Source organism: Odontesthes bonariensis, chromosome 11, assembly GCF_027942865.1.
Source record: "Odontesthes bonariensis isolate fOdoBon6 chromosome 11, fOdoBon6.hap1, whole genome shotgun sequence".
NCBI lineage: Eukaryota > Metazoa > Chordata > Actinopteri > Atheriniformes > Atherinopsidae > Odontesthes > Odontesthes bonariensis.
The window spans coordinates 9,436,182-9,449,498 of NC_134516.1; the positions used below are offsets into that span (position 1 = coordinate 9,436,182).

Below are 13,317 nucleotides of genomic sequence, written 5' to 3' on the forward strand. Positions count from 1 at the left end.
ACAAACCAACTAATGTGCAAATTCAAATTTGTTTAAAAAGGGAAAGAAATAAGAATCTGCAAAACCATGAAACACTACGGATTTTCCATGTCTCACTGATCGAACGCAAGACTCTACTTGATACATTCAACCACTCTGAGAAAAACCAACAAGCTTCAGTTGTGAGATCAATTACTTTTGATGTATCAAGGAATGGATCGTTTGGTCAGAAATGGTCGTTAATTTGGAAGCGCTAAGAATGCAACAATTAAAGGGGAATTAGCTCAAATGGTAGAGTGCTCGCTTAGCATGTGAGAGGTAGCGGGATCGACGCCCGCATTCTCCACTCGTCTTTCCTTTGTTCTTGTGCTCTGTGGAGGAAATGATGAACAGCTGGATGTAGCAAAGGTGGAAGCAAACTGAAAGAAAGACAGCTCTTTCACATTAGCCTGAAGTCACACTCAAAATTCTTCATGATAGATTCAATCGGCCAAATGAACCTAGTGTAAGCAAATAAAAATATTGCGACAAAAGCATTGTTTGAAAACCCTGCTGGTCAGAAGTGGAATAAGAAATATTAACAAACGACACACCAGTTGACATGCAACGCCGACGAGAATGGGATTCGAACCCATGCGTGCAAAGCACAATGGATTAGCAGTCCATCGCCTTAACCACTCGGCCACCTCGTCCTCTCGCTTGTCAGTTTGACCATAAAAATTCCGTCTTAAACTACAGCTGGTAAAATTTCGATCTCAAATTGAAGCCTCATTCGATACAATGGCCTTGCGTGCAGAGGGTATGAATTCATCCTCCTTTCACAAAAATAGAATCATTATTATCTAAATGTGGTTTCATGTAGGGATGTTTGAGGTTGTTTGATTTAAAATTGGGCGAAACAAAAGCAGTTGCACTTGGACAAGTCAAATTTAGGGTTGGTGTTATTACAATCTCTTCAGTATATACCCAAATGTGGAAGGCAAATTAGGTCAAATTATAAAGGGCTTGCTTTCCAGGTAAAATGTTTCAGGATTTATGTCCACACTCCTCAGAAATCTTTTAGGTGCTCTTCTGGTGAGAGGCCTTAATGGTCATCTTATAAAGACAAACCAACTAATGTGCAAATTCAAATTTGTTTAAAAAGGGAAAGAAATAAGAATCTGCAAAACCATGAAACACTACGGATTTTCCATGTCTCACTGATCGAACGCAAGACTCTACTTGATACATTCAACCACTCTGAGAAAAACCAACAAGCTTCAGTTGTGAGATCAATTACTTTTGATGTATCAAGGAATGGATCGTTTGGTCAGAAATGGTCGTTAATTTGGAAGCACTAAGAATGCAACAATTAAAGGGGAATTAGCTCAAATGGTAGGGCGCTCGCTTTGCATGTGAGAGGTAGCGGGATCGACGCCCGCATTCTCCACTCGTGTTTCCTTTGTTCTTGTGCTCTGTGGAGGAAATGATGAACAGCTGGATTTGGCAAAGGTGGGTGCAAACTGAAAGAAAGACAGCTCTTTCACATTAGCCTGAAGTCACACTCAAAATTCTTCATGATAGATTCAATCGCCCAAAAGAACCTAGTGTAAAGAAATAAAAATATTGCGACAAAAGCATTGTTTGAAAACCCTGCTGGTCAGAAGTGGAATAAGAAATACTAACAAACAACACACAAGTTGACATGCAAAGCCGACGAGAATGGGATTCGAACCCATGCGTGCAAAGCACAATGGATTAGCAGTCCATCGCCTTAACCACTCGGCCACCTCGTCCTCTCGCTTGTCAGTTTGACCATAAAAATTCCGTCTTAAACTACAGCTGGTAAAATTTCGATCTCAAATTGAAGCCTCATTCGATACAATGGCCTTGCGTGCAGAGGGTATGAATTCATCCTCCTTTCACAAAAATAGAATCATTATTATCTAAATGTGGTTTCATGTAGGGATGTTTGAGGTTGTTTGATTTAAAATTGGGCGAAACAAAAGCAGTTGCACTTGGACAAGTCAAATTTAGGGTTGGTGTTATTACAATCTCTTCAGTATATACCCAAATGTGGAAGGCAAATTAGGTCAAATTATAAAGGGCTTGCTTTCCAGGTAAAATGTTTCAGGATTTATGTCCACACTCCTCAGAAATCTTTTAGGTGCTCTTCTGGTGAGAGGCCTTAATGGTCATCTTATAAAGACAAACCAACTAATGTGCAAATTCAAATTTGTTTAAAAAGGGAAAGAAATAAGAATCTGCAAAACCATGAAACACTACGGATTTTCCATGTCTCACTGATCGAACGCAAGACTCTACTTGATACATTCAACCACTCTGAGAAAAACCAACAAGCTTCAGTTGTGAGATCAATTACTTTTGATGTATCAAGGAATGGATCGTTTGGTCAGAAATGGTCGTTAATTTGGAAGCGCTAAGAATGCAACAATTAAATGGGGAATTAGCTCAAATGGTAGAGCGCTCGCTTTGCATGTGAGAGGTAGCGGGATCGACGCCCGCATTCTCCACTCGTGTTTCCTTTGTTCTTGTGCTCTGTGGAGGAAATGATGAACAGCTGGATTTGGCAAAGGTGGGTGCAAACTGAAAGAAAGACAGCTCTTTCACATTAGCCTGAAGTCACACTCAAAATTCTTCATGATAGATTCAATCGCCCAAAAGAACCTAGTGTAAAGAAATAAAAATATTGCGACAAAAGCATTTTTTGAAAACCCTGCTGGTCAGAAGTGGAATAAGAAATATTAACAAACGACACACCAGTTGACATGCAACGCCAACGAGAATGGGATTCGAACCCATGCGTGCAAAGCACAATGGATTAGCAGTCCATCGCCTTAACCACTCGGCCACCTCGTCCTCTCGCTTGTTAGTTTGACCATAAAAATTCCGTCTTAAACTACAGCTGGTATAATTTCGATCTCAAATTGAAGCCTCATTCGATACAATGGCCTTGCGTGCAGAGGGTATGAATTCATCCTCCTTTCACAAAAATAGAATCATTATTATCTAAATGTGGTTTCATGTAGGGATGTTTGAGGTTGTTTGATTTAAAATTGGGCGAAACAAAAGCAGTTGCACTTGGACAAGTCAAATTTAGGGTTGGTGTTATTACAATCTCTTCAGTATATACCCAAATGTGGAAGGCAAATTAGGTCAAATTATAAAGGGCTTGCTTTCCAGGTAAAATGTTTCGGGATTTATGTCCACACTCCTCAGAAATCTTTTAGGTGCTCTTCTGGTGAGAGGCCTTAATGGTCATCTTATAAAGACAAACCAACTAATGTGCAAATTCAAATTTGTTTAAAAAGGGAAAGAAATAAGAATCTGCAAAACCATGAAACACTACGGATTTTCCATGTCTCACTGATCGAACGCAAGACTCTACTTGATACATTCAACCATTCTGAGAAAAACCAACAAGCTTCAGTTGTGAGATCAATTACTTTTGATGTATCAAGGAATGGATCGTTTGGTCAGAAATGGTCGTTAATTTGGAAGCGCTAAGAATGCAGCAATTAATGGGGAATTAGCTCAAATGGTAGAGTGCTCGCTTAGCATGTGAGAGGTAGCGGGATCGACGCCCGCATTCTCCACTCGTCTTTCCTTTGTTCTTGTGCTCTGTGGAGGAAATGATGAACAGCTGGATTTGGCAAAGGTGGGTGCAAACTGAAAGAAAGACAGCTCTTTCACATTAGCCTGAAGTCACACTCAAAATTCTTCATGATAGATTCAATCGGCCAAATGAACCTAGTGTAAGCAAATAAAAATATTGCGACAAAAGCATTGTTTGAAAACCCTGCTGGTCAGAAGTGGAATAAGAAATACTAACAAACAACACACCAGCACACAAGTGAACATGCAGAGCCGACGAGAATGGGATTCGAACCCATGCGTGCAAAGCACAATGGATTAGCAGTCCATCGCCTTAACCACTCGGCCACCTCGTCCTCTCGCTTGCTAGTTTGACCATAAAAATTTCCGTCTTAAACTACAGCTGGTATAATTTCAATCTCAAATTGAAGCCTCATTCGATACAATGGCCTTGCGTGCAGAGGGTATGAATTCATCCTCCTTTCACAAAAATAGAATCATTATTATCTAAATGTGGTTTCATGTAGGGATGTTTGAGGTTGTTTGATTTAAAATTGGGCGAAACAAAAGCAATTGCACTTGGACAAGTCAAATTTAGGGTTGGTGTTATTACAATCTCTTCAGTATATACCCAAATGTGGAAGGCAAATTAGGTCAAATTATAAAGGGCTTGCTTTCCAGGTAAAATGTGGCGGGATTTATGTCCACACTCCTCAGAAATCTTTTAGGCGCTCTTCTGGTGAGAGTCCTTAATGGTCATCTTATAAAGACAAACCAACTAATGTGCAAATTCAAATTTGTTTAAAAAGGGAAAGAAATAAGAATCTGCAAAACCATGAAACACTACGGATTTTCCATGTCTCACTGATCGAACGCAAGACTCTACTTGATACATTCAACCACTAGGAGAAAAACCAACAAGCTTCAGTTGTGAGATCAATTACTTTTGATGTATCAAGGAATGGATCGTTTGGTCAGAAATGGTCGTTAATTTGGAAGCGCTAAGAATGCAGCAATTAAAGGGGAATTAGCTCAAATGGTAGAGCGCTCGCTTTGCATGTGAGAGGTAGCGGGATCGACGCCCGCATTCTCCACTCGTCTTTCCTTTGTTCTTGTGCTCTGTGGAGGAAATGATGAACAGCTGGATTTGGCAAAGGTGGGTGCAAACTGAAAGAAAGACAGCTCTTTCATATTAGCCTCAAGTCACACTCAAAATTCTTCATGATAGATTCAATCGCCCAAATGAACCTAGTGTAAGCAAATAAAAATATTGCGACAAAAGCATTGTTTGAAAACCCTGCTGGTCAGAAGTGGAATAAGAAATATTAACAAACAACACACCAGCACACCAGTTGACATGCAAAGCCGACGAGAATGGGATTCGAACCCATGCGTGAAAAGCACAATGGATTAGCAGTCCATCGCCTTAACCACTCGGCCACCTCGTCCTCTCGCTTGTTAGTTTGACCATAAAAATTCCGTCTTAAACTACAGCTGGTATAATTTCAATCTCAAATTGAAGCCTCATTCGATACAATGGCCTTGCGTACAGAGGGTATGAATTCATCCTCCTTTCACTAAAATAGAATCATTATTATCTAAATGTGGTTTCATGTAGGGATGTTTGAGGTTGTTTGATTTAAAATTGGGCGAAACAAAAGCAGTTGCACTTGGACAAGTCAAATTTAGGGTTGGTGTTATTACAATCTCTTCAGTATATACCCAAATGTGGAAGGCAAATTAGGTCAAATTATGAAGGGCTTGCTTTCCAGGTAAAATGTTTCGGGATTTATGTCCACACTCCTCAGAAATCTTTTAGGTGCTCTTCTGGTGAGAGGCCTTAATGGTCATCTTATAAAGACAAACCAACTAATGTGCAAATTCAAATTTGTTTAAAAAGGGAAAGAAATAAGAATCTGCAAAACCATGAAACACTACGGATTTTCCATGTCTCACTGATCGAACACAAGACTCTACTTGATACATTCAACCACTCTGAGAAAAACCAACAAGCTTCAGTTGTGAGATCAATTACTTTTGATGTATCAAGGAATGGATCGTTTGGTCAGAAATGGTCGTTAATTTGGAAGCGCTAAGAATGCAACAATTAAAGGGGAATTAGCTCAAATGGTAGAGCGCTCGCTTAGCATGTGAGAGGTAGCGGGATCGACGCCCGCATTCTCCACTCGTCTTTCCTTTGTTCTTGTGCTCTGTGGAGGAAATGATGAACAGCTGGATGTAGCAAAGGTGGAAGCAAACTGAAAGAAAGACAGCTCTTTCACATTAGCCTGAAGTCACACTCAAAATTCTTCATGATAGATTCAATCGGCCAAATGAACCTAGTGTAAGCAAATAAAAATATTGCGACAAAAGCATTGTTTGAAAACCCTGCTGGTCAGAAGTGGAATAAGAAATACTAACAAACAACACACCAGCACATAAGTTGACATGCAAAGCCGATGAGAATGGGATTCGAACCCATGCTTGCAAAGCACAATGGATTAGCAGTCATCGCCTTAACCACTCGGCCACCTCGTCCTCTCGCTTGTTAGTTTGACCATAAAAAATTCCGTCTTAAACTACAGCTGGTATAATTTCGATCTCAAATTGAAGCCTCATTCGATACAATGGCCTTGCGTGCAGAGGGTATGAATTCATCCTCCTTTCACAAAAATAGAATCATTATTATCTAAATGTGGTTTCATGTAGGGATGTTTGAGGTTGTTTGATTTAAAATTGGGCGAAACAAAAGCAATTGCACTTGGACAAGTCAAATTTAGGGTTGGTGTTATTACAATCTCTTCAGTATATACCCAAATGTGGAAGGCAAATTAGGTCAAATTTTAAAGGGCTTGCTTTCCAGGTAAAATGTTTCGGGATTTATGTCCACACTCCTCAGAAATCTTTTAGGTGCTCTTCTGGTTGGAGGCCTTAATGGTCATCTTATAAAGACAAACCAACTAATGTGCAAATTCAAATTTGTTTAAAAAGGGAAAGAAATAAGAATCTGCAAAACCATGAAACACTACGGATTTTCCATGTCTCACTGATCGAACGCAAGACTCTACTTGATACATTCAACCACTCTGAGAAAAACCAACAAGCTTCAGTTGTGAGATCAATTACTTTTGATGTATCAAGGAATGGATCGTTTGGTCAGAAATGGTCGTTAATTTGGAAGCGCTAAGAATGCAACAATTAAAGGGGAATTAGCTCAAATGGTAGAGTGCTCGCTTAGCATGTGAGAGGTAGCGGGATCGACGCCCGCATTCTCCACTCGTCTTTCCTTTGTTCTTGTGCTCTGTGGAGGAAATGATGAACAGCTGGATGTAGCAAAGGTGGAAGCAAACTGAAAGAAAGACAGCTCTTTCACATTAGCCTGAAGTCACACTCAAAATTCTTCATGATAGATTCAATCGCCCAAATGAACCTAGTGTAAGCAAATAAAAATATTGCGACAAAAGCATTGTTTGAAAACCCTGCTGGTCAGAAGTGGAATAAGAAATATTAACAAACGACACACCAGTTGACATGCAACGCCGACGAGAATGGGATTCGAACCCATGCGTGCAAAGCACAATGGATTAGCAGTCCATCGCCTTAACCACTCGGCCACCTCGTCCTCTCGCTTGTCAGTTTGACCATAAAAATTCCGTCTTAAACTACAGCTGGTAAAATTTCGATCTCAAATTGAAGCCTCATTCGATACAATGGCCTTGCGTGCAGAGGGTATGAATTCATCCTCCTTTCACAAAAATAGAATCATTATTATCTAAATGTGGTTTCATGTAGGGATGTTTGAGGTTGTTTGATTTAAAATTGGGCGAAACAAAAGCAGTTGCACTTGGACAAGTCAAATTTAGGGTTGGTGTTATTACAATCTCTTCAGTATATACCCAAATGTGGAAGGCAAATTAGGTCAAATTATAAAGGGCTTGCTTTCCAGGTAAAATGTTTCAGGATTTATGTCCACACTCCTCAGAAATCTTTTAGGTGCTCTTCTGGTGAGAGGCCTTAATGGTCATCTTATAAAGACAAACCAACTAATGTGCAAATTCAAATTTGTTTAAAAAGGGAAAGAAATAAGAATCTGCAAAACCATGAAACACTACGGATTTTCCATGTCTCACTGATCGAACGCAAGACTCTACTTGATACATTCAACCACTCTGAGAAAAACCAACAAGCTTCAGTTGTGAGATCAATTACTTTTGATGTATCAAGGAATGGATCGTTTGGTCAGAAATGGTCGTTAATTTGGAAGCACTAAGAATGCAACAATTAAAGGGGAATTAGCTCAAATGGTAGAGCGCTCGCTTTGCATGTGAGAGGTAGCGGGATCGACGCCCGCATTCTCCACTCGTGTTTCCTTTGTTCTTGTGCTCTGTGGAGGAAATGATGAACAGCTGGATTTGGCAAAGGTGGGTGCAAACTGAAAGAAAGACAGCTCTTTCACATTAGCCTCAAGTCACACTCAAAATTCTTCATGATAGATTCAATCGCCCAAAAGAACCTAGTGTAAAGAAATAAAAATATTGCGACAAAAGCATTGTTTGAAAACCCTGCTGGTCAGAAGTGGAATAAGAAATACTAACAAACAACACACAAGTTGACATGCAAAGCCGACGAGAATGGGATTCGAACCCATGCGTGCAAAGCACAATGGATTAGCAGTCCATCGCCTTAACCACTCGGCCACCTCGTCCTCTCGCTTGTCAGTTTGACCATAAAAATTCCGTCTTAAACTACAGCTGGTAAAATTTCGATCTCAAATTGAAGCCTCATTCGATACAATGGCCTTGCGTGCAGAGGGTATGAATTCATCCTCCTTTCACAAAAATAGAATCATTATTATCTAAATGTGGTTTCATGTAGGGATGTTTGAGGTTGTTTGATTTAAAATTGGGCGAAACAAAAGCAATTGCACTTGGACAAGTCAAATTTAGGGTTGGTGTTATTACAATCTCTTCAGTATATACCCAAATGTGGAAGGCAAATTAGGTCAAATTATAAAGGGCTTGCTTTCCAGGTAAAATGTTTCAGGATTTATGTCCACACTCCTCAGAAATCTTTTAGGTGCTCTTCTGGTGAGAGGCCTTAATGGTCATCTTATAAAGACAAACCAACTAATGTGCAAATTCAAATTTGTTTAAAAAGGGAAAGAAATAAGAATCTGCAAAACCATGAAACACTACGGATTTTCCATGTCTCACTGATCGAACGCAAGACTCTACTTGATACATTCAACCACTCTGAGAAAAACCAACAAGCTTCAGTTGTGAGATCAATTACTTTTGATGTATCAAGGAATGGATCGTTTGGTCAGAAATGGTCGTTAATTTGGAAGCGCTAAGAATGCAACAATTAAATGGGGAATTAGCTCAAATGGTAGAGCGCTCGCTTTGCATGTGAGAGGTAGCGGGATCGACGCCCGCATTCTCCACTCGTGTTTCCTTTGTTCTTGTGCTCTGTGGAGGAAATGATGAACAGCTGGATTTGGCAAAGGTGGGTGCAAACTGAAAGAAAGACAGCTCTTTCACATTAGCCTGAAGTCACACTCAAAATTCTTCATGATAGATTCAATCGCCCAAAAGAACCTAGTGTAAAGAAATAAAAATATTGCGACAAAAGCATTTTTTGAAAACCCTGCTGGTCAGAAGTGGAATAAGAAATATTAACAAACGACACACCAGTTGACATGCAACGCCGACGAGAATGGGATTCGAACCCATGCGTGCAAAGCACAATGGATTAGCAGTCCATCGCCTTAACCACTCGGCCACCTCGTCCTCTCGCTTGTCAGTTTGACCATAAAAATTCCGTCTTAAACTACAGCTGGTATAATTTCGATCTCAAATTGAAGCCTCATTCGATACAATGGCCTTGCGTGCAGAGGGTATGAATTCATCCTCCTTTCACAAAAATAGAATCATTATTATCTAAATGTGGTTTCATGTAGGGATGTTTGAGGTTGTTTGATTTAAAATTGGGCGAAACAAAAGCAGTTGCACTTGGACAAGTCAAATTTAGGGTTGGTGTTATTACAATCTCTTCAGTATATACCCAAATGTGGAAGGCAAATTAGGTCAAATTATAAAGGGCTTGCTTTCCAGGTAAAATGTTTCGGGATTTATGTCCACACTCCTCAGAAATCTTTTAGGTGCTCTTCTGGTGAGAGGCCTTAATGGTCATCTTATAAAGACAAACCAACTAGTGTGCAAATTCAAATTTGTTTAAAAAGGGAAAGAAATAAGAATCTGCAAAACCATGAAACACTACGGATTTTCCATGTCTCACTGATCGAACGCAAGACTCTACTTGATACATTCAACCATTCTGAGAAAAACCAACAAGCTTCAGTTGTGAGATCAATTACTTTTGATGTATCAAGGAATGGATCGTTTGGTCAGAAATGGTCGTTAATTTGGAAGCGCTAAGAATGCAGCAATTAATGGGGAATTAGCTCAAATGGTAGAGTGCTCGCTTAGCATGTGAGAGGTAGCGGGATCGACGCCCGCATTCTCCACTCGTCTTTCCTTTGTTCTTGTGCTCTGTGGAGGAAATGATGAACAGCTGGATTTGGCAAAGGTGGGTGCAAACTGAAAGAAAGACAGCTCTTTCACATTAGCCTGAAGTCACACTCAAAATTCTTCATGATAGATTCAATCGGCCAAATGAACCTAGTGTAAGCAAATAAAAATATTGCGACAAAAGCATTGTTTGAAAACCCTGCTGGTCAGAAGTGGAATAAGAAATACTAACAAACAACACACCAGCACACAAGTGAACATGCAGAGCCGACGAGAATGGGATTCGAACCCATGCGTGCAAAGCACAATGGATTAGCAGTCCATCGCCTTAACCTCTCGGCCACCTCGTCCTCTCGCTTGCTAGTTTGACCATAAAAATTTCCGTCTTAAACTACAGCTGGTATAATTTCAATCTCAAATTGAAGCCTCATTCGATACAATGGCCTTGCGTGCAGAGGGTATGAATTCATCCTCCTTTCACAAAAATAGAATCATTATTATCTAAATGTGGTTTCATGTAGGGATGTTCGAGGTTGTTTGATTTAAAATTGGGCGAAACAAAAGCAATTGCACTTGGACAAGTCAAATTTAGGGTTGGTGTTATTACAATCTCTTCAGTATATACCCAAATGTGGAAGGCAAATTAGGTCAAATTATAAAGGGCTTGCTTTCCAGGTAAAATGTGGCGGGATTTATGTCCACACTCCTCAGAAATCTTTTAGGCGCTCTTCTGGTGAGAGTCCTTAATGGTCATCTTATAAAGACAAACCAACTAATGTGCAAATTCAAATTTGTTTAAAAAGGGAAAGAAATAAGAATCTGCAAAACCATGAAACACTACGGATTTTCCATGTCTCACTGATCGAACGCAAGACTCTACTTGATACATTCAACCACTCTGAGAAAAACCAACAAGCTTCAGTTGTGAGATCAATTACTTTTGATGTATCAAGGAATGGATCGTTTGGTCAGAAATGGTCGTTAATTTGGAAGCGCTAAGAATGCAACAATTAAAGGGGAATTAGCTCAAATGGTAGAGCGCTCGCTTTGCATGTGAGAGGTAGCGGGATCGACGCCCGCATTCTCCACTCGTCTTTCCTTTGTTCTTGTGCTCTGTGGAGGAAATGATGAACAGCTGGATGTAGCAAAGGTGGAAGCAAACTGAAAGAAAGACAGCTCTTTCACATTAGCCTGAAGTCACACTCAAAATTCTTCATGATAGATTCAATCGGCCAAATGAACCTAGTGTAAGCAAATAAAAATATTGCGACAAAAGCATTGTTTGAAAACCCTGCTGGTCAGAAGTGGAATAAGAAATACTAACAAACAACACACCAGCACATAAGTTGACATGCAAAGCCGATGAGAATGGGATTCGAACCCATGCTTGCAAAGCACAATGGATTAGCAGTCATCGCCTTAACCACTCGGCCACCTCGTCCTCTCGCTTGTTAGTTTGACCATAAAAAATTCCGTCTTAAACTACAGCTGGTATAATTTCGATCTCAAATTGAAGCCTCATTCGATACAATGGCCTTGCGTGCAGAGGGTATGAATTCATCCTCCTTTCACAAAAATAGAATCATTATTATCTAAATGTGGTTTCATGTAGGGATGTTTGAGGTTGTTTGATTTAAAATTGGGCGAAACAAAAGCAATTGCACTTGGACAAGTCAAATTTAGGGTTGGTGTTATTACAATCTCTTCAGTATATACCCAAATGTGGAAGGCAAATTAGGTCAAATTTTAAAGGGCTTGCTTTCCAGGTAAAATGTTTCGGGATTTATGTCCACACTCCTCAGAAATCTTTTAGGTGCTCTTCTGGTTGGAGGCCTTAATGGTCATCTTATAAAGACAAACCAACTAATGTGCAAATTCAAATTTGTTTAAAAAGGGAAAGAAATAAGAATCTGCAAAACCATGAAACACTACGGATTTTCCATGTCTCACTGATCGAACGCAAGACTCTACTTGATACATTCAACCACTCTGAGAAAAACCAACAAGCTTCAGTTGTGAGATCAATTACTTTTGATGTATCAAGGAATGGATCGTTTGGTCAGAAATGGTCGTTAATTTGGAAGCGCTAAGAATGCAGCAATTAAGGGGGAATTAGCTCAAATGGTAGAGTGCTCGCTTAGCATGTGAGAGGTAGCGGGATCGACGCCCGCATTCTCCACTCGTCTTTCCTTTGTTCTTGTGCTCTGTGGAGGAAATGATGAACAGCTGGATTAGGCAAAGGTGGGTGCAAACTGAAAGAAAGACAGCTCTTTCACATTAGCCTGAAGTCACACTCAAAATTCTTCATGATAGATTCAATCGGCCAAATGAACCTAGTGTAAGCAAATAAAAATATTGCGACAAAAGCATTGTTTGAAAACCCTGCTGGTCAGAAGTGGAATAAGAAATACTAACAAACAACACACCAGCACACAAGTGAACATGCAGAGCCGACGAGAATGGGATTCGAACCCATGCGTGCAAAGCACAATGGATTAGCAGTCCATCGCCTTAACCTCTCGGCCACCTCGTCCTCTCGCTTGCTAGTTTGACCATAAAAATTTCCGTCTTAAACTACAGCTGGTATAATTTCAATCTCAAATTGAAGCCTCATTCGATACAATGGCCTTGCGTGCAGAGGGTATGAATTCATCCTCCTTTCACAAAAATAGAATCATTATTATCTAAATGTGGTTTCATGTAGGGATGTTCGAGGTTGTTTGATTTAAAATTGGGCGAAACAAAAGCAATTGCACTTGGACAAGTCAAATTTAGGGTTGGTGTTATTACAATCTCTTCAGTATATACCCAAATGTGGAAGGCAAATTAGGTCAAATTATAAAGGGCTTGCTTTCCAGGTAAAATGTGGCGGGATTTATGTCCACACTCCTCAGAAATCTTTTAGGCGCTCTTCTGGTGAGAGTCCTTAATGGTCATCTTATAAAGACAAACCAACTAATGTGCAAATTCAAATTTGTTTAAAAAGGGAAAGAAATAAGAATCTGCAAAACCATGAAACACTACGGATTTTCCATGTCTCACTGATCGAACGCAAGACTCTACTTGATACATTCAACCACTCTGAGAAAAACCAACAAGCTTCAGTTGTGAGATCAATTACTTTTGATGTATCAAGGAATGGATCGTTTGGTCAGAAATGGTCGTTAATTTGGAAGCGCTAAGAATGCAACAATTAAAGGGGAATTAGCTCAAA

At 39.9% G+C, this 13,317-nt stretch overlaps 10 non-coding genes across 10 annotated transcripts; all 10 read right to left on the bottom strand.

The window, feature by feature from the left end:
• Positions 1-589: 589 nt before the first annotated feature.
• On the bottom strand, positions 590-671 carry trnas-gcu (transfer RNA serine (anticodon GCU)). The gene has a single exon. It is a non-coding gene; the product is annotated as a tRNA-Ser (tRNA).
• A 1,001-nt stretch (positions 672-1,672) lies between these two features.
• trnas-gcu (transfer RNA serine (anticodon GCU)) lies at positions 1,673-1,754 on the bottom strand. The gene has a single exon. It is a non-coding gene; the product is annotated as a tRNA-Ser (tRNA).
• Positions 1,755-2,756: 1,002 nt separating this feature from the next.
• On the bottom strand, positions 2,757-2,838 carry trnas-gcu (transfer RNA serine (anticodon GCU)). Its single transcript has one exon. It is a non-coding gene; the product is annotated as a tRNA-Ser (tRNA).
• A 1,009-nt stretch (positions 2,839-3,847) lies between these two features.
• Positions 3,848-3,929, bottom strand: trnas-gcu (transfer RNA serine (anticodon GCU)). The gene has a single exon. It is a non-coding gene; the product is annotated as a tRNA-Ser (tRNA).
• A 1,010-nt stretch (positions 3,930-4,939) lies between these two features.
• On the bottom strand, positions 4,940-5,021 carry trnas-gcu (transfer RNA serine (anticodon GCU)). Its single transcript has one exon. It is a non-coding gene; the product is annotated as a tRNA-Ser (tRNA).
• A 2,092-nt stretch (positions 5,022-7,113) lies between these two features.
• Positions 7,114-7,195, bottom strand: trnas-gcu (transfer RNA serine (anticodon GCU)). The gene has a single exon. It is a non-coding gene; the product is annotated as a tRNA-Ser (tRNA).
• A 1,001-nt stretch (positions 7,196-8,196) lies between these two features.
• On the bottom strand, positions 8,197-8,278 carry trnas-gcu (transfer RNA serine (anticodon GCU)). Its single transcript has one exon. It is a non-coding gene; the product is annotated as a tRNA-Ser (tRNA).
• Positions 8,279-9,280: 1,002 nt separating this feature from the next.
• Positions 9,281-9,362, bottom strand: trnas-gcu (transfer RNA serine (anticodon GCU)). The gene has a single exon. It is a non-coding gene; the product is annotated as a tRNA-Ser (tRNA).
• Positions 9,363-10,371: 1,009 nt separating this feature from the next.
• trnas-gcu (transfer RNA serine (anticodon GCU)) lies at positions 10,372-10,453 on the bottom strand. Its single transcript has one exon. It is a non-coding gene; the product is annotated as a tRNA-Ser (tRNA).
• Positions 10,454-12,554: 2,101 nt separating this feature from the next.
• trnas-gcu (transfer RNA serine (anticodon GCU)) lies at positions 12,555-12,636 on the bottom strand. Its single transcript has one exon. It is a non-coding gene; the product is annotated as a tRNA-Ser (tRNA).
• Between the last annotated feature and the right edge of the window lie 681 nt (positions 12,637-13,317).